Below are 19885 nucleotides of genomic sequence, written 5' to 3' on the forward strand. Positions count from 1 at the left end.
ATCAATATATACTTCCATAGAGACATGTACTTAGCCGAAACACTGTGTAACCATTCGGCCAAGCCCTCTCATTTCCTATAAATTGACAGGCTTGCCATCATTTGAAATCATCTCATATATTAAACAAACTCTTGTGAGTTAATTTCTCTTCAAAGTTCTTTGTGAACTTTATCGATTAAGTAAGTATAATTCATATACTTATGGCGTCATACCTTCCATCTTGATTTCTAAATTCCTAGATTTATATCTAGTGGGTTGAAGACACTATCACCGCCCCTCAAGTAAGTTTATGAAGATCAGGATTGTGCTTTATAGCATAGTTTCCTCTTTGGCGTGTTTGAGATACAACATCACCACCATCTTCGTTTCATCATCAACACCAACAACATCATCCATCAAGACCAAAAACATCTTCTTAATTCCGTAACCATCAATATTCTTTTTCTTTCATTTCATTACTTATCTTATTATTCCATTTATTTTCCCATCATTAATCATATTTGTTTCTTATCTTTGTTGCAGCTCAAACTTATAATTCAAGGAAATCAGTACTTGTCAATCCTAGATCGGGACACAATAAGGCTATCTATTCACTTCCATCAAAGCGTTTAGATTCACCTTACATCACATAGTGTCCATACCGAGTTCTAAAAGCTATATTTAGAATATCTTTCTCTTTAATCTTTAACTGGTGATATCTCGATCGAATATCAATCTTAAAGAAAATTGTTAAAGAAAATTGTTGCTCTCTTTATTTGATCAAACAAATCATCAATCCTCGAAGAGGATACTTGTTCTTTCTGGGCACCTTGTTTAACTGCCGATAATTTATGCTAACTGCATAGATCCATCTTTCTTTTTCATGAATAACATCAGTTCTCCTCAAGGTGAAACACTCAATCTGATTAATACTCGATCATGTAGTTCTTGCAATCGAACCTTTAATTCCCTCAATTCTATTGAGGCCATCCGATAAGGAGCCATTGAGATAAGCGTTGTACCTGAATATACATCAATACCAAACTCCACCTCTCGATCTAAATGTAATCCAGGTATCGCATCTAGAAACACCTATGAATACTGTTAGACTATTAGAATATCGTACAACTTAACTATGGTTACTCGTGTATCCACCACATTTGCTAAAATTAATTGGCATCATTGCAACAGTAATTTCATAGTAAAAAAGGCTGAAATCACATTGGATAAGGGATTTACCCTTTCTCCAACAAATATTACCTCTAAACCTTTCACATCCTTTAAAAACAATCTCCTCATGTGACAATCTACCCAACCATAATAGGGAGATAACCAATTCATGCCAAAGATTATTTCAAACTCCTCGAAAGGTAGTTCCATCAAATTTGCAAGAAATTCTACTCTCTGAATTTTGAATGGGAAATTTTTACATATCTGACTAATACTTACACTATGGTCTAAATGATTGATTTCCAGAACATCACTAGAAATAGGTTCTAATCGAATTACCATATCTCTAACCAACTTTGCACTAATATAAGAAGAACCATGGTCTACCATCACAAAAATAGGTTCATCAAATAGATAAAAGGTACTTGTTATAATCTCATGAGCATCAAAATCATTGTTAGTCTTTATATGATAAACTCGAACGGTATTCTTACCTTCACAGTTGAATTCAGCTTTGGACGTTCCTAGTTTGCCAACTTTACTGCCTCTACCTTTTTGAGGTTGCTACTGACTATCTGGGTAAAGCTCCGGACATTCATTTCTATAATGACCAGCTTTCCCAAAGTGCAATCTTTTTCCTCCAGTAAACCAACATTAACCATGATATCTCTTTCCACGAAGTTTACATTTTGGATTATGAAATCCTGAGCCTTGAGTACCTGTAGAAGACGTATTCACCTGCTTGAACTTTCCTCCCAAAAATCCGTTCTTGCTCGAAGATGTTGAGGATGCTTGACTTTTTTGTGGATATCTTTTATTGCGTTTGTATGATGGCATAGTAAAGGAATTTCCAAACCTTTTTCTTAACTGAGCCTTTTTCCCTTCCACTTCTTCAAGATCAATTTTCTCCATAGACTTAGCCTTTTTTATCATTTCTTGAAAAACATTAAATGATGAGTAACCAGAATCCTTTTATATTAAATATCTGATCCAATAATGAACCTGTCAATTCTGGCTTTTTCGATCGAGAAGAACTCTGATACAAATCGGCTCGGCCTGTTGAAATCCCATATGTATTCATAGATCTTTCTACCAGGTTACTTCAAATTCTAGAATTGTTTCATCATATCTTTGATGAACATGTCCCCAATATACTATTTTTTGAATTCTTTTAGAAAGAATTTGTTGGAACCGTCGGCACACCCCATGGCACAACAGAAACAAAACTCGACGGTCGCACCAGCGACCCAAGTATGAAAAACTGAAATCGGGAGGAAGGGATGCGAATACTTACAGTGGGTTCCATGAAAAACAACAAAGAAAACAGTGAATACTGGTGGTGTAGATCGGTTTGAATCGTAAGCCTCCACGAAATCACGTCTCGGCCTCTACTCAGCTCACCCATTTGAGAGCAATTTTTTTCTTCCCCAAAATAGTTTTGAGAGAAAAACGACCGAAGGTTTTTTGTGTGTGTTCTAAAACAGTTGCTAGACCTAACACACCCTTTTATAGCCAAGTTACCCTAATCATATTAGGTTTTTATTATTTCAAATTAATTAAATCTATATTTAATTGATTGGAATTTAATAATCCTTTTATATCCAAGTTATCCAAATCATAGTAGAGATTTTATTATTTCAAATTAATTAAATCTATATTTAATTAATTGAAATTAAATATTCGGGATTATTAAAACATATATTTAATTAACTCTAGATATATATTTTAGTAACGTACAACAATTGTACATCTTTGCTCGTTTCAATCCTAGGGTGTGACCTTGTAGGTTCTTGTAACGTTAGCAGTAATTATTAGAACAATTCTAATATTACATACAATGAGTGACATCTAGCAATATATCATTGTCACCCAAGTTACAAGAAAAATATGATTCGACATATCATTTTGGTGATTAACTCTTTTATGTATTACATCTTTTATGTCCTTTATCTCTAGAATAGGAACAAGCCTTGGAATATTCACAAGTCTTGGAATAGTCACACTTGTATAGCCCATCTATTGTTTCTTGATATCTAGAGTAGACTGTAATTAACGAATAGTTTATGATATCTCATATCAACTGATTCGAGCATGGCCATGCTTTTCTAGTCTTACTCAATCAAGTGGTCTGTGATATATTTCCGGTTATGTAGGAAGGACAAATCCTATCTTAATCATACACACCCACTACATATATTGAGATATATTCAATAACAGTCTTTATAGACCAAACAGTTACGGAGCTTGTTTAGTTGCATCAAACCATACAACAATATATGTTGGGATAGTATTGATCTCAAGTATAAGGATCATACATATAGTCATCCCCATGAGCAATGTTATGACTGTCACATAATAATCCAAGGCATATGCTCATGGTCGGTCAATCCAATACATTGTTCTCTAATAATATAATCATGTATCAATTCTGACATCTCTATGTCAATGACAACTCGTTGTCATCAATCAATAACTTGTTAGTCTAAAGAGTATTATTATTGTCCATGCCCATAATAATACTTGACTAGGGATCTTTTAATAATAACAATTATGTCATTATATGGACTTTATTATCCTCCAGTTTATGTTAAATACATATATATAAATGAAAATAATAGCGACAATGACTTTATTCAATAAAATCGGTAAATAAAAGTATTATTACAATAATCATATGATTGGTCTTTGGGCATACTCTAACAGAATTCCCAATAAATATGTTCAAAAGGGACTTGTGCAATAATTGTACTCTACCACACATTGGTTTGCTCCATTAGTAAGGACACAACCCCTTCTAGCTTTCCCTGATCATCACAAGGAATCCTGCTCAGCATGATCTTAACATCAATCAACCAGTAATCAGCAGCCATCAGATCTGCATCAGTTTCGCCTCGAAATTCAGGTGCTTTCATTTTCCTCAATTCTTTTGGAACTGACACTTGTGCTCTGCGATTGATGATATTGTCCAATGTGTGAAGGTATAGTCCTCGTTCTTGCACAACCATGTCATGTTGATTCCAATTGGGTGGTTCCATATTCTACTAAGCGAGTGGTGGATTTTGATTCACCTCATTACTTTCACTTTACGCAGAAGTAACATGATTAGCTGTCCTACTCAACTTTTGATGATCTAACATCTAAACACAATCAAAATCATCCATCATTTATAAGGATTAACTTTACTAAATAATAAATATCATGTTATATATACAATTATCAGTAAAATTTTGACATCCTAGTGGCATTTATATATTTTCAAATTAATTTTAACTCAACCGATATCCAGAAACGGTTAAACTTGTAGCTCTGATATCAATAAATGTAACACTCATTACTCGTATATTTATACAAATATGAGTTATAGATATCACATCAATTATATAAAACATTTCTTAAGTCAAACTGGGAAAAATTCATAACTATCAGTATAAAATATTTAATCATAGTAAATCCAAACAATATTTAAAACATACTTTAATATAAATATGTCCATTCATATTAATAATATTAGATACTATTATCCATAGTAAAGCAGTTTAGTTTAATTACTATAAATCAGTTCCAAAATATTTTAACAGAGCAACTAGGTCATTCATAAGGTACATGCTACTATCTAAGTCAAAATCACATCAAATGATATCTTAGTGATATTGTAATATACTCATCAATGCTTGGGTTGCCCAATACTCCTTACTCTTAATTATTTTTTTACCTACACGTGGAAATAAGCACATGTTAAGTATATACTTATTGAGGCAACTAAAATAATAAACAGTGCAATACATCACCTGCATGCAATCAAATGGCATTATTAATAATGATATGATCACTTAACATGCATATTTCAATATGTAATCACAGTAGACATGTTATAATTAACACATATAATTAACACATGGATCAATCAAAAAATGCAATTTGTCTTGATCGACATTGTGATCTACTATTGGAGAGAATAGTCAGCTTGTAGCAAATTCAATTCCCTAAGAACAAACTTAGCGGTGGCCTACTAAGGGAAATCAAGATCAGGTTCAATTCTCATAGAGACACCGTAATCCAAGCATGGGCTTTTCCAGAACAAAAGTTGTAACACCCTAATCCAGTCTTACCCAAAGATCTATGGATTACAATGTTACACGGGACTATCGAAATAGTAAACCAAAAATTTTCTTAAAAACTAATTTAAAATCACTTTATAAGTCCATCCATAATAAGTATGGTAAAACATACTAATAATTTGAGTTTACAAAATATGGATCCAAAATAATATAATATTGAGTAGAAATCAAAAGTTAAGATTGAATACACATAAGGGTCGATAAATAGTACATTCCCTTTAAGAATGACATTCCCTGTAAGAATGACTCATGACGTACTCTGAAAGTCTATGATGATCTGATTTACTGCACTGGAATGTTTGTGACGATTACTCGCCACAAACGGCCTCCTAAGAACCTACGCACATAAACATATTCTGAACGTTGAGCTTGTGAGATCAGTGCCTCACTAATAATTGTACTATATTACATGCATCCACTCAATGGTTAGCTAGTGGCATAGGTTTGAATCATTATACATACTGATCTACTAAGTTGTGGCTGGCATCATGGTGCACCTAAGGGTTTAGCATCTTAGAGCTAAAGCACCCCTTTAGCCTGTTAGAATACCGTCATCTACTCTAGGGTAAGATCTAAAATTTGCATCAGAAACATACACCCGACCAACTTACTCTGTTGAGCTCTCGGGGCATCTGTGCCCAGTCGGCTGCTGAAGTACATTGGCACTAACTTGGATACCCACTAACTATCGTATTCTGCTAAAGAGGAACTCGGGTCTCCTCACTATTTCTCGAGCATCAAACAAAGCTAGTTTTATGTAAACCTAACTGTTACTATTTTTATTGTTCTATTATTAATTATTTTATCTTGATTGAAGTCTTATTTGTTGTTATTTTGATGTATTTAGGGTACCTCGAGTCTAGTCCGTTAATCCTTAGATTATGTCTCCAAATTTGTTTGTTCGTATCGATATTGACCCTTCAATATCAATACCGAACTCTGAGTATCGATACCCACCTGTCGGTATCGATATTGATTGCCTAATAAAGGCTAGTTTAGAAAGATAGTATCAATACTCTTGGTTGAGTATCGATACTCTGAGTCTGGGGTATCAATACTAGCTTGAGTATCGATACCAAAATGGTATTCTGGAATCTGATTTGTGTCCCCTATATTGATACCTCTACTGAGAGTATTAATACCCCTACCTTGATACCGATACTCTATGTGAGTATCTATACCAAAATTGTATTTTTTAATGTTGGTCTTTATACCAACCCGATCAGTATCAAAACTGATGTCCCTGTATCGATACTCCTTGAATGAGTATCGATATTACCCTTTAAAAATTGCTTATTTTTTGCATGGATGAATAATAATATCAATATTATTCCTACAATATAGATACCCTGCTATGAGGTACCCTGTTTTGGCATGAAAAATCCTATCTTTCTACCCCTAAAACCCTATTATGGTCCCCAACTAATGTTTAAGTGTTTTATCTAATATTAGGGGTCATAAAGAGTATATAAACATGTTGAAAACACCCAAATAATACAATCTACCATGAACAAGCTTCAAGCTTATGCAACCTACGAAAACTCAAATAATGAACTACATGTGACAGAGTTGAGTTAGAAGTTAGTTACCTAGTGATTCTAAAAAGTGTCCAAGCTCAACAAGAACATGTTAGGACCGTCGACGCACCCGATGGTGTAGCGAAAATAAACTCGACGGTCTCACCAATGATCCATGTATGATAAAACTGAAATCGAGAGGAAGGGATACGTTTACTTACATTGGGTTCTTTGGGAAAAAAACAATATTGTAGTTATGGTAAGAGTAATCACTAACGGTTCGAATCATAAGCCTCAACAATAAATGTCTCGGCCTCTACTCAATCTATCCAGTTGAGAGCAATTCTTTTTTCTCGAAAATGTTTTGAGAAAATTCGTTTCAAAAAGGTTAAATAAATGCTAGACCAATAACATCCCTTTGATATCGTGTTGCCCTAATATTTAGGGTTTTAATTTCAAAAAATGGAATATAATTACTCTAATTATATATTTTTTTAATTAAATTTGACATTCCATGTATAATTAAAATTACAACTGCATATATATATATATATATATATATCAAGTATATATTAACATTAATTATACATTTTATAAATTATACATCTATAACTCATTTATAAATTGCTCTTTTTAACTCTGGGGTGTGACCTTGTAGGTTCCTATAGTGTTAGTAGTAATTATTAGAACCATTCTAATATTACAAACAATGAGTGACATCTAGCAATATATCATTTTCTCCTAAGTTACAGAAAGTGATGATTCAACATAGCATCTTCGTGATTAACTCTTCTGATGTATTCTAACCATTTGCCCTTTATATCTAGAATAGGCACAAGTCTTGGAATAGTCACACTTGTATAGATCATCTATTATTTCTTGATATCTAGAGTAGACTATAATAAATGAATAATTAGTGATATCTCATATCAACTTATTCGAGTATGGCCATGCATTTATAGTCTCACTCAATCAAGTGGCATATGATATGTTTCTTATTATGTAGGGAGGACAAATCCTATCTGGATCATTCACACCCCACTACATATATCGTGATATGTTCAGTATCAGTCTTATAGATCAACCAGTTAAAGAGCATGTTTAACTGTATCAAAACATAAAAACAATATATTGAGATAGTAATGATCTCGAGACTAAGGGTCATACATATAGTTGTCACCATGAGCAATATTGTGACCATTACATATTAATCCAAGACATATGTTCATAGCGGGTCAATCCAATATATTGTTCTCTAAAAACATATTCATGAATTTATTCTAACATCTCTATGTCAATGATAATGTATTGTCATCAATCAACAACATGTTAGCTTTAAACATATTATTATTGCCCATGCCCATAATAATACTCAACTAAGAACCTTTCAATAATAATCATATTATTATATGGACATAATAATCATATTATTATATGGACATTATTATCTTTTTATTTATTTAATACACATAAATATAAAAAAAGAAAATAATGGCAATTCCTTTATTCAATAAATGCAGTAAAGATAGTATGTCAATACAATCATCACATGATTGGTCTTTGGGCATACTCTAACAAAACAAGCTTTTCCTTCCCCTTTGCCTTGGAGCTTTCTCCAACTTTTTTCACAAGAAAAGAATCCAATGCTTGAGTTACTAGCTGAGTTTAAGAGTTTAGAAGGTTTTAAGAACCATTCTTAAGCCTAGAAATTATTAAAAAACATATTATATTCTCTAAGTTTCTTAAACCTCCACAAAACTCATTTTTGGTTCCCATGGTAAAATAGTGAAGTTGAGGGCTTAATTAAAAGCTCTAGAGATATTTAATTTAGTTATTACCTTCGTGTTGATGGGAAAAGCTTGAAGGAAAATTCCCATCTTTCACTTAGAATTCATAGGAAGAAAATAAAGTTTGGAAGAGGAAGAGAAGACAAACTTGTGAATAAAAAGAGATGGAAGGCTTCTGACGTGAGATTACCAATTCTTATTTTCAGTTTTATTTTTTAACAATGGTATATTTACTCACTTGGTCCTCCTGATTTTGGTTTTAAACTAAAAATACACTTTTTATCCACTATTATACTCAATCCAAGCCCAAATTCACTAAATCTTGGGTCAAAGCTTCCTACAAGCCAAGGAATCATCTAAAGTCCATCTCAAGTTAGCCCAAAACTCTTAACTCAGGATATGATGCGTTACACAAGTTGCATTAGCATTAACATCGATAGCCATTGTTAATCTAAACAGGGATTAAATTCCAAGGATTGGCTTTGGAAATTAGTTCACCAAAGAGAAGAGCAAGTTACAAGGGTTGGGTCCGGTAGACTGTAACTGTAAAAAAATCTGAAGCAAAATATATTTTACTGATCGAGACGAATTAAGACAAAGCGAAGCTAGAGGCTATCTCTCATCATAATTATTTTCAATCTTTTATTATTCTTGCATTATTTATTTATTTATTTATTTTCAATTTATTTAATTTACTTTGTTAAATTCCCTTCTTTATTCTTACAAATTTATTGGTTAGAGATCAATTCAAATCAACATTAGAAAATTTTGAATCCTTGTGAACGACCCCTTTTTGCTATTATTCATTTATAGCTTTTTTATCTGAGAAAAAGGGTTTATTTATTTGACAATTAAGATGCTTTTTAGATTTTAGCCTAAATGAGCATACATTTTATTCTTGCTCATTTGTTTGATTGAGTGTGCCTGATTAATTTCGACATTCTAGAACTTATGATTAAATGCATATCGAGACTACATGTTGAACTTGATGCTTTAAGATGATTAGGGCACTTAGGATTAACCCCCTTCTCTACCCAAATTGCATACCTATTTATATCGTTAGTGAACCAACTTTGTGCCTTTACCCTTTTATTCGTTTTACCCCATTATTAACTCAAAACTTTTTTTTATCTTTACCCTCTTTTCTTACCCATGTCAAGATAGGGATTGATTGTTCCACGAACGACAAAAACAAAAAATAGAGAGAATAAGAAGAAGCATTCAAAAAAATTATAGTTCGGCTTGGTGTTCGAACAAAAACAAAAAATAGAAAAAAGCAGAAAAAAGGCAAAGAAAAATAAAAAATGAATAAGAAAGAAAGAGTTGATTGTTTGATTACGCTTCTTCGAGATTGTTTACTTGCTTGAAATCGTATATTGAACTTATATATTTTTGCATCTCTTGTCTTAACATTTAAAGCCAATTTTTTGGCATTATCCCTACACTAACCTAAGCCCCGTTAAAACCTTATTAAATACCCTTTGCTTAAATGCATCTTGTTCATTCTAGTGGTGGAGACTTGATTTTCTTACAAGCCTATGGAAATGTCTTTATTGATCTTAACTTTGAGCAATTTCTTTTACCCGAAACACTTTGAGAGATAATAAGTGAATCCTTGTGAGGTATTGAGTCTTGTTACATTGAGATTGATGGATAATTGGGATATCTTGCCTTTCACTCAAACTTGTTACTAGTTGTGCCTGTTTACTTTATTGTCACCTTGATTCCGATATTTGTTTTGATCATTGACTCATTTAATACTCTTTGATATATTGTGAGATGAATGATTAATAATTTGAGATTTTAACAATTGATTAAAGCATACTTGAGGAAAAACATTGAATAAGTGAGGGTGAATTAATGAGTGTTTTATTTTGTTAGTATTTTGTTGCTAATTACTCCATGTTATCTCTTTGATATTGCTAATTTGGGTGGGTCGTTTATGTTCAATTATGTGCATGATTCTATTTTCCAGAAAACAACATTTAAAGGACGAATTATGTATATTTTTTTATTTTTTGGAATCAAGTTTTGGACACGGGCATGAATTTAGGCATATGGCGATGTCGACGTGACAGAATCTGCAGTCCAATCAGCGTCAACTTCTAGAAGACGATCTAGTAAGTGAAATCAAGGAAGAAGGTTGGATGGACAAAAACTCTTTGGAAATTAAGAATGAAGAATTTTAATTGGCTTTAAATGTTTGGGAACTATTATTTTAATTAGGAATTACATCTCTATTAATTAGAATTATAGTTTGTTATTATTTAGGATTTAAGTATTTGAATGCTTTTAAAATTATCTTTAAAATTTTTAATTCTTTTAGATATTTTATTTTCTTTACGCTATCTCAAAATATAAATACCCTTATGTTGAAGCTTGAAAGACGTGTATTGTTTTCTTGGATTTAATTAGGTTTGGGATTTTTTTATAAATATTATTTTTCTTCTTCATCTTTTTTATTTTCTTTCATTCTTTTATATGTTAAGTATGATTTCTATCAGCTTAGATAAACTTCCATTTAGCCGATAGTTGAGAAATGGTTCAATTCCTTTCGTGAGAATTGAAAAAGTGCTTCACATCTTCATATTTCTTTCTTGACTTTCGGTAATCCAGGATTGACAATTGGCCTTTCCTTCAAGCATCTCGATACTTTTTGTCTAAAGAGTGCACATTGGCTTGATTGACGTTGTGATCTACTTTTGGGGTGGAAAATCGACTTGTAGTACATTCAAATCCCTAAGAACAAACTTAGCGGCGGTTTGTTAAGGGAAATCAAGATCAGGTTCGATTCTCATTGAGACACCATAATCCGAGCACATGCTTTACCAGTACTATAACATAACCTTGAAGTTAACATCGATAAATGATGTCAATCCAAACAAGGGCTAAATTTCAAGGATTGACTTTAGAAAATTAGTTCACGAGAGAGAAGAATAAGTTACAAGGGTTGAGCCTTGTAGACTGTAACCGGCAAGTATCCGTAGTAAAATATATTTCAGTGATCAAGACGAATTGAAGCAAAGAGAAGTTGGAGACGATCTCTCATCATAATTATTTTCAATCTTTTACTATTCTTACGTTTTTTTTACTTTATTCAATTTATTTAATTTGTTTTGTTAAACCCCTTTTTATTTTTGTCACTAGATTTATTTGTTAAATATCAATTCAAATCGACATTATAAATTTTTAAATCCATCAACCTTTTCTTCTATATATTACGTTCTTAACCTATTTATTTAAAAAAAGATTATTTAATTGACAATTACGACGTTTGTTAGTGCGTTTGAGGAACTATAGTGTAGTTTCAAATCGTCACTGAAGTGAGTATCTTATAATTTTATAATAGGATTGGCTAACTGTGAAAATTTGCAATTTCCATTTAGACATTATTCAATCGGTAACAAAACATTATTGTTTAATATATTAATTTTTTTTTCAATTCCTTATATGGAATAAACTCGGTTTTCATGGGGTCAACGCATTCCCACGCGATTTACACACGTATCTCACGCGCTGTCAATGGGCTTATCACATGCAATTTATCTTTTCTTCTTTAATTCTCTTATGATTATTCAACCTTTCGCCATTTCTACATTTCTCACCTGCAAATTCACAACTCAACGTTGACAAAAATGGATCTTTTTATGTTAAGTTTGGGACCACGAAAGAATTGTGAGTTCCCTTTTTTTATATTTCTTTCTCCGTTAAACTTTATTGAAAAAATATGATATTTCGGGATTTTGTGTGTCTTTGTTCTTTTTATTTGCTTTTAATTGTTTTCATATCTAGCATAAAGTACGATTTTAGCTTTTGTAGTGCGACTTTATCCTTTTGAATTTAGATATTAATTGATGGAGCATATAGCATAAGGATCCTCAGTTGAAAAGATTCTCAATGTTAGTTTCTTTTAATTCTTTTTATTGTAGGTTTTTTTTATTTGAAGATTTTATGTTTAGCTATTTGGTCAAGACATTGGATGGGAAATTGGTTTCTGATTACTGTTTTTCCAACAATTACTGATAACTCTTCAAAAGAGTTACTATTTGAGCAGCAATGAAGTGTGGTTTGAGGATAGATTCGAGGGTTTTGATCCAAAGAATGAGGGTTTAGGCTGGTTGAAGGATGATAATGAAGGAACAAGCTGCATGGACGGATGATACGAATGATTCCTGGCAGCCGCGGGCAGAAGATTTTCCAGTCGAATGGAAATCTAAAAAAGGCCCGACCACCCCTGTTAGGAACTATGCAGATATTTGAGTTTTGCATTAGCCACGATTATCCATCTCTTATTAAATGTCGAAAACTCCCGGGTCAACCGCTCTGCACATTTTCTTAAGCCCAATCATACGGTCTTTTTCCTCTTTAATTATATTGTCCATGCATATATTGTAGACTCCAATAGTGCTGCTAGACTACTAGCATACATCATTTAAAATGCAGGATGTGGTTGAACTGAGATTTCAAAAAGTTTAAAATAGAAGCTGTTTACAAAGTTGATAAGTTTGGAATGAATTAGTACCATTTTTGCTTGCATGGAGTTGCAAGTACTTTCGTTATCTCAGGAAGGATATGATAAACACATGTAGGGTTTCCATTTTTCTATCATAAATAATAGGAATTTACTAATTCTCAATTACATCGTAAAAGCAGGTAAATGGGAATAATGAATTATACCTTTGTGTTTCGGTTATTCTCATAACGGGGATAGGCTTTCCTCAATCCCGGTTTTCGTTATAATATAAAAATATAATGCTAAAATTCGCTTGGCTCCCCACGTCATCAAGTAGCGTAACTTACTTAGAAGGCTATCAATCCAATCACCACTGCAACGCTTACCCATGACCACACTACCCTAGAGGAAGCGGAAGGAGAAGGTGCTTCAGAATCTTCATCATTGTCATCAGAATCGTTCGGTTTGGGGGGCGACTTCCTCTTGGCGGCTTTAGGAGATGGAGCTGGTGCATCGGATGGAGAAGGGGAGTCTACCTCATCTTCATTCGCAGATTCATCTTCGGCATCGGGCTAGGAGCACTGGTACTGCTAGACTTGGACCTCTTGGGAGCAGAGGCCGGTGGCTTGGAACCCGGTGGTGGTGGAGGAGGAAGGATGGGATCACCAAAGGCAGGAGCCACAATGGGTGTGCTAATGTGCAGCACTGATAAGTTGAAAGGCTGGGAAATGACGGAACCCAGAAGCTTAGCAACTAGTGGTGAACCCTTGGTGGCTGAACCAAACACAACATCTCCTGGTGCTATCCTGGTAAGGTTGATGAAACCATTTTGGTTGGAAGCCGAGCCGGTGGTTTGATACAGACTGGTGAGAAGAGCACTCTTCTTTCCCAGCTTTTGGATCTTTTCCTTATCAAAGTAGTCAAGGATGATGTGATTCATGAGGATTTCCCTAAGTTCATCGTTGGGCCTGTTGGCGATGGATTTGATGGCATCGTTGTCCAGGGCTAGTATGGTAATGGTTTGACGATGGTTGATTGCTTCGATCAGCTTTGTCTGCTTGAGAAGATTGCCGAGACTGCTGTACTCAGAGTAATCTGCAAGCGCTTTGGTGATGTTTAAAGCTGTAGAGGTAGTGGACAAGGCCAGCAGGAAGAATCCAGCAACGAAGAGGAGGTAGGCTTCGGATTTAGCATTCCTAGTCACAGCCATTTCGGTGTGGAAAGCCGATTAAAACAAAGCCTGTTTAATCCTGCCTTACCACTTGGGCATTATGCCTTTACTTATATTCGAGGCTAGCGGAGAATGTGCCAACATTTCTTGCTTGCTCCCCGACTTGTTCTAACATCCATTCCACATGTCAATATTATATCATGCAGTTGGAACGTTTCCGCTCCATATCATTACTCTTTTGGAGTCTGTTTTAATCTTATGGCTCCTCATCATATAAATAATTCCCCAACCGTCAATTCAAACTGCAAGGGCCTAGGAAAGTATTCATTTCATTAGTACAACAGAAAAAATAAAGGTTTTCTTATCCATGCTCAAAACTTTGTCAAAAGATTTATAAGAGATAGTGCAGGATGGAACAGAAACTAAGCTCTAGAAATTCGAAATCTTTAACTGAAACGGAAACGAGACCAGTATGGATTGCGGAGCAAAATATATGTAGCGTTTCGATTGGCCGCTTACAGGATTATTAGCAAGAAAAATAATAAAAGTCATTGTAATGAAGGGTCTGTGTCATTTAGGGTATGTGACATGTTTAAAGAAGAGCACAAATAAATAATAAAGGCCATTGCCTTTCCGTCTGAATGGTTCATAAAGGCTGCTCAAATCCTTGCTACACTAACACCGGCTGTTCTCTCTTCTCTTTGGGATTTGGGACGACCACCGTTGACTCCAAGAATACTTTAAAAGATCAGTAACAGGGAAACCTCACACACAATTAACTACTAGTATTAAACATATGTGGTTTATGTTATTTGTTAATATCGAGAGACAAAGTTCAAGTGAGATTTGAAGGTCCTCTTGGTGGAGAACCATGGAACTATAGCCCATGTGACGTCGTGCGGGCTTGAAGGTCCTCTAGTGATAAAGATGACAGAAACCTAATGTTGCGGTCCTTTATTATTTCACTTTGCTAGCTACTTCAGGCTTCAATGATTTTTGAATCGACTCTTATCACTATCAAGATTGGTTTTGGATTATTGGATGTTAATTTACTGCGGTCTTAAACTAGCAACAAGTGCTATTTAGCTATAAACATAAAGACTAGACTAAGCAATTTGTGATTATTAGATATGATTGGCTAATTGTTATGATTTAGTCAAGTGGCCTTTGTTATAGAAAGACTTTTGCCTCTAGAGGTGGCAAACGAGTCATTCGGATCGGGTTTGGTCCAAATCATTTCGGTTTAGATTTAATTCATGTTAGGTTCAGGTTTCAGTTTTATTCGGTTATATATTAAATCGGGTCAGGGTCGGATCGGGTCATTTCGGGTTTCGATTTTATTCGGGTCAATTCGGATATCGGGTCGGGTCAATATATGATCGGTTGATTTCGGATCGAATTAAATCGGATCGGTTGATTTTTGAGTCGGATCAATATATGTACAATTATTTTCGATCTGGGTCAACTTTGGATCTTTTGGTCAATTCAAGTTGAGTTGGGTATAAGTCAAATCAAGTATATATAGAATTATTGATATATTTTTATAAAAAAAAATGTGTCTTTTTTTTAATCTTATCATTTGTGTTCAATTTTATTCAAATTTCAATTATAATTATAATTTAATTCAAACTCGACCTATTAGATATGTTAGAGGACCAAAAAAATTTATGGTACGATCTATTTTACAAAAAAAAATTAAATTATAAATTTTATTATCTATTAAAATTTTAAAAAATTAGATAGTTAACGTTTAATTACAAATATAATATTTTTATTAAACTTAAAAGTAATAATAATATAATACTTATGTTTGAATAAATATTGTTCTATATATATTTATAAATGGTATTATATTATTATATCATCGATAATATTTTTAATTTTAAATTATTAACAAAAATATATATCTTTATATTGTAAAATAAGTTATTTGTGTTGTATAAAAATAAGTTATATTTATATATTAAATTTAAATAACTATATTTTTTCATATACAAAAGAATTAAAATAATTTGTAAATTAATTTAATAGTTTTGGAAAGTTATTTTAGTAGTTCAAAGTAAAATATAAAATTAATAATGAATTGCATCATATGTCCCTAAACTATGACTCTCATTTTAAATTAGTCCTTAAACTTTTAAATGTTTCGATTTCATCCTTAAACTCTAACTCTCATTCTAAATTAGTCCTTAAACTTTTGAATATTTGAATTTCTTCCCCAAACTATGAATCTCATTATACTGGACCCTAAACTTTTAGATCTTTCAATTTCATCCCAAATTCATCGAAATATGTAATCTATTTCCACTATTGTTTAACCTATTTTTTTATTTTTTCAAACATATAATAATATAACTTGCCTAATGATTTTATTAACAAGTGATGTGATTAGTATATACAAATATTTACGATAAAATTGAAATATTCAAAAAATTTGAGGACCAATTTAGGATGAAGATCATAACTTGGGGTGAAAATGAAATGTTCAAAAGTTTAAGGACAAATTTAGAATAATAGTCATAGTTTAAGGATGAAATGGAAATGTTTAAAAGTGTAGGGACCAATTTAAAATTAGGGTCATAGATTGGGGACATATGATGCAATTAACTCATTAATAGTTCATAATTTGATTTACATAAATTCAAAACCAATTTAATAAGTTATTTTAGTATTTTTATACATTTTAACTCAATTATCGGTTTAAAATCATGTCAATGTTCAGTTCATATCGGGTTTGGATAAATTGAATTCGGGTTACGTTCGATTCAGGTTATTGTCAATTCGGGTTGCTTTCAGTTTGAGTTACTTTCTGGTCGGTTTTGATTTGATTCTGATGTTGTAATTGAGGTTGTGGCATAGCAGGTTGATTGTCCTATTGTGGTTTTTGGTAATTCTATTGTTACAGATTGGTAACATTTTAGATTATCCAAGAAAAATAAGGATGATTATGAAAGTTGGCATTATAGGTGTTACCAAAAGTATTGTCATTTCTATGGTAATTTCTCACATAAAAGACGGATTCGGGATTTTAAAGGCATTCTTCAAAGTTTTGATTATCTCCACAATAAACACAAAAAGAGTAGATGTAGCTTTAACCTCATAAATTCCCCAGGTTTTTGTAGTTTTTTCACCATATCCGTCAATGCTGAAATTTGAGTTGCCATAGAGTTGAATACACTAAAATCCATGACTGCAACATTGTGTTGGCCAATCATATTCCATATATTGTGGTATTGATAATCATTGTTCGATATTCTTTCTAGAATATCATAAGTTTCATTATTTGTCTTGTCCAATAAAGCTCCATGACTCGAGATAGCATAGGATCTTTTAGTAAACTCTGTCAAGCAAATAAGTGGAGAAAATATAGGAGATGAAAAATTTGATGATCCAATGATGAAATTAGCACTCCTATATATAGGTTGATGAAGTGAACCCTCAAACAATAATCTTTCTCCATAATTTACGTGATTCTAGAGCATATGATAGTTGTCAATGACCACCTATACCTTCTAGAAGGTTCTCCATTCTTCACTCGATTAGTCACCAAATACTGCAAAACCGTTTAGTACTCTAGCACAACATTGCAACACATCATTACATACAGCTTCAGTATATGCTACTTGCATCATCCTACCCAATTCAAGCATAAAACATAAAAATAAGCAAACTTAGTCCTAAGATACAAATGAAAGAAATGCATTAATGATGCTATCATGCTCCTAAAAATGCTTAAGCTCAAGCTCAACCTAGCTAAAAATACTTCTAAATGATAACTCTTTTGGAGAGTTATCAAAGAGCATGACCATCACCTCCGTATTGTACTTCAGACTATTAGAGAGCACCAATTGTACATCAAGTTCAATAAGTTTGAGTTTTAGCTATCATAGGTATCATTCTTGAGCCATGTAGTATCCACCGAGGGTTTCTAAGTTGTCCCTTAGAAAATCTGAGTTATAGTCGAATAGGAGTCGTCAAGAATCTATCCAAGATGCATAGTTTTCTAAGACTTGCTTTTTACTATCGTCGCTTTGTGAAAATGTTTTCCATGATTTTTTCTCCAATGATAAAGCTACTAAAAAAGCTAGTACTATTTGTTTGAGATGACAAGTGCTAGTAGAGTTTCGAAAGGTTAGGACATTTTGACTCATGCACCGGTGTTGACTCTGTCAAAGTCAGGAAAGGATTATACCGTGTGATAACTCCATGAAAATGCTATATTTAGGGCCTTTTAACTTAAATTATTTATTTTCTTCATGCATATTTAGGTTCACATAGATGCATTTAAGAGCTAATAATTGCATTTGGTGGGTTCAATTTGCCAAGGCATATTATTTTGCAAATGGTGTTGTTTTAAGAGGAAGGTTGTGTCTTGTTGATGATGTGTAGGATAATGAAGCCAAGGTGAGCAAGGAGATTTGTAAAAGCATTCTCAGATGCTGAGAAAGGAGAAATTGTCATGGAAATATGGGACAACTAAGCATGAGGAAAATGTAGCAGCAGCTAGGACGAGATTTATGGGCGTAGAAAAGACAAACGAGTAAATATATTTCCATCAAAGTGCCAGCTATCGAGCAATGAAGTGATTTCTATTACTAACCACTTAGTAGGGGACTATAACCACATTTTTACACATTCTCACGTGAGGGAAATGTACCTTAGGGTACTATGGGAATTTTTACACTAAAACTAGAAAAAGTGGCCATAAAAATGGAAGGGAATCTTTGAGTGAAAAAATGAGGTAGGCAAGAGTGAAAAGAGGGGTTGCTAGGTATCTGAGAGGAGTTAACGTCGCTAAGGTGGTTCACAGAGGCTCGATGGAGCTCACGACAACACGCGTTGGATTTTTCTCCTCAACCCTTGTGTTTTATTACATTTATATTTTGTGGGTTGTTATGGAATAAATTATTTTCTTGGATGATTTGAACCCTACTATGAATTAAACCTTATTTGGTGTGGGTTATTATGGATGATTAATTGTTTATTTTAATGAATGGTTTAATTCCTTGTGTTTATTATTTTCTTTTCTCATTGTAATTAATTACTTATAATTGTAAGAGCTATGAGAGTAGCCATGTCTTAGGTTCACTACTTAGTGTTCGAGAGAAACTAGGTGGTTCGATACTCAGTGTTCAAGAGAAACTAGGTGATAATCAACGTGACCATAGTTCTAGCTACTAACTAGAATCTAATCCTCCATTAAAGATAAGGTTAGGATTTCAACGACTAAAAGGAGTAGTTCTTAATCAATAGGTTTAATGTTATTGTTCATACAAAAAGGTATTACCGTAACATTTTTATCTATCAGGTTCCATGACTAGAGATAGCATAGGATCACTTTAGTAAACTATATCGAGAAAATAGACCATAGAAGCTTGAACCATTCTAATAAACAAGACTTAGGATTCGTTAGTGACCCTACCAAACATTCTCATTGTAGCTTGTTATGTGAGGATTGGCAAGTTATCTTACTTATCCCCAAATCCTCAATCTATTTTCCGTAGAATTTTTAATTGGCTACACTCTAAACATCATGATTTGCATAACATTTCCATCTACCACCCATCCACACAACTATTGAAATTCCACTTGCATACATTTTGTTTTGTCTCAACATTTCCATTTGCTACCTTTCCATTATATCATTTCAACTTCATCTGTGTACAGTTCATTTTACCTTAGCATTTTCA

The 19885-nt window shown here is 33.1% G+C and overlaps 1 pseudogene; it reads right to left on the reverse strand.

The window, feature by feature from the left end:
• Positions 1-13353: 13353 nt before the first annotated feature.
• Positions 13354-14261, reverse strand: LOC120132460 (annotated as a pseudogene).
• Between the last annotated feature and the right edge of the window lie 5624 nt (positions 14262-19885).

The sequence above is a fragment of the Hibiscus syriacus genome, unplaced genomic scaffold (assembly GCF_006381635.1).
Source record: "Hibiscus syriacus cultivar Baekdansim isolate YM2019G1 unplaced genomic scaffold, ASM638163v2 tig00001728_pilon, whole genome shotgun sequence".
NCBI lineage: Eukaryota > Viridiplantae > Streptophyta > Magnoliopsida > Malvales > Malvaceae > Hibiscus > Hibiscus syriacus.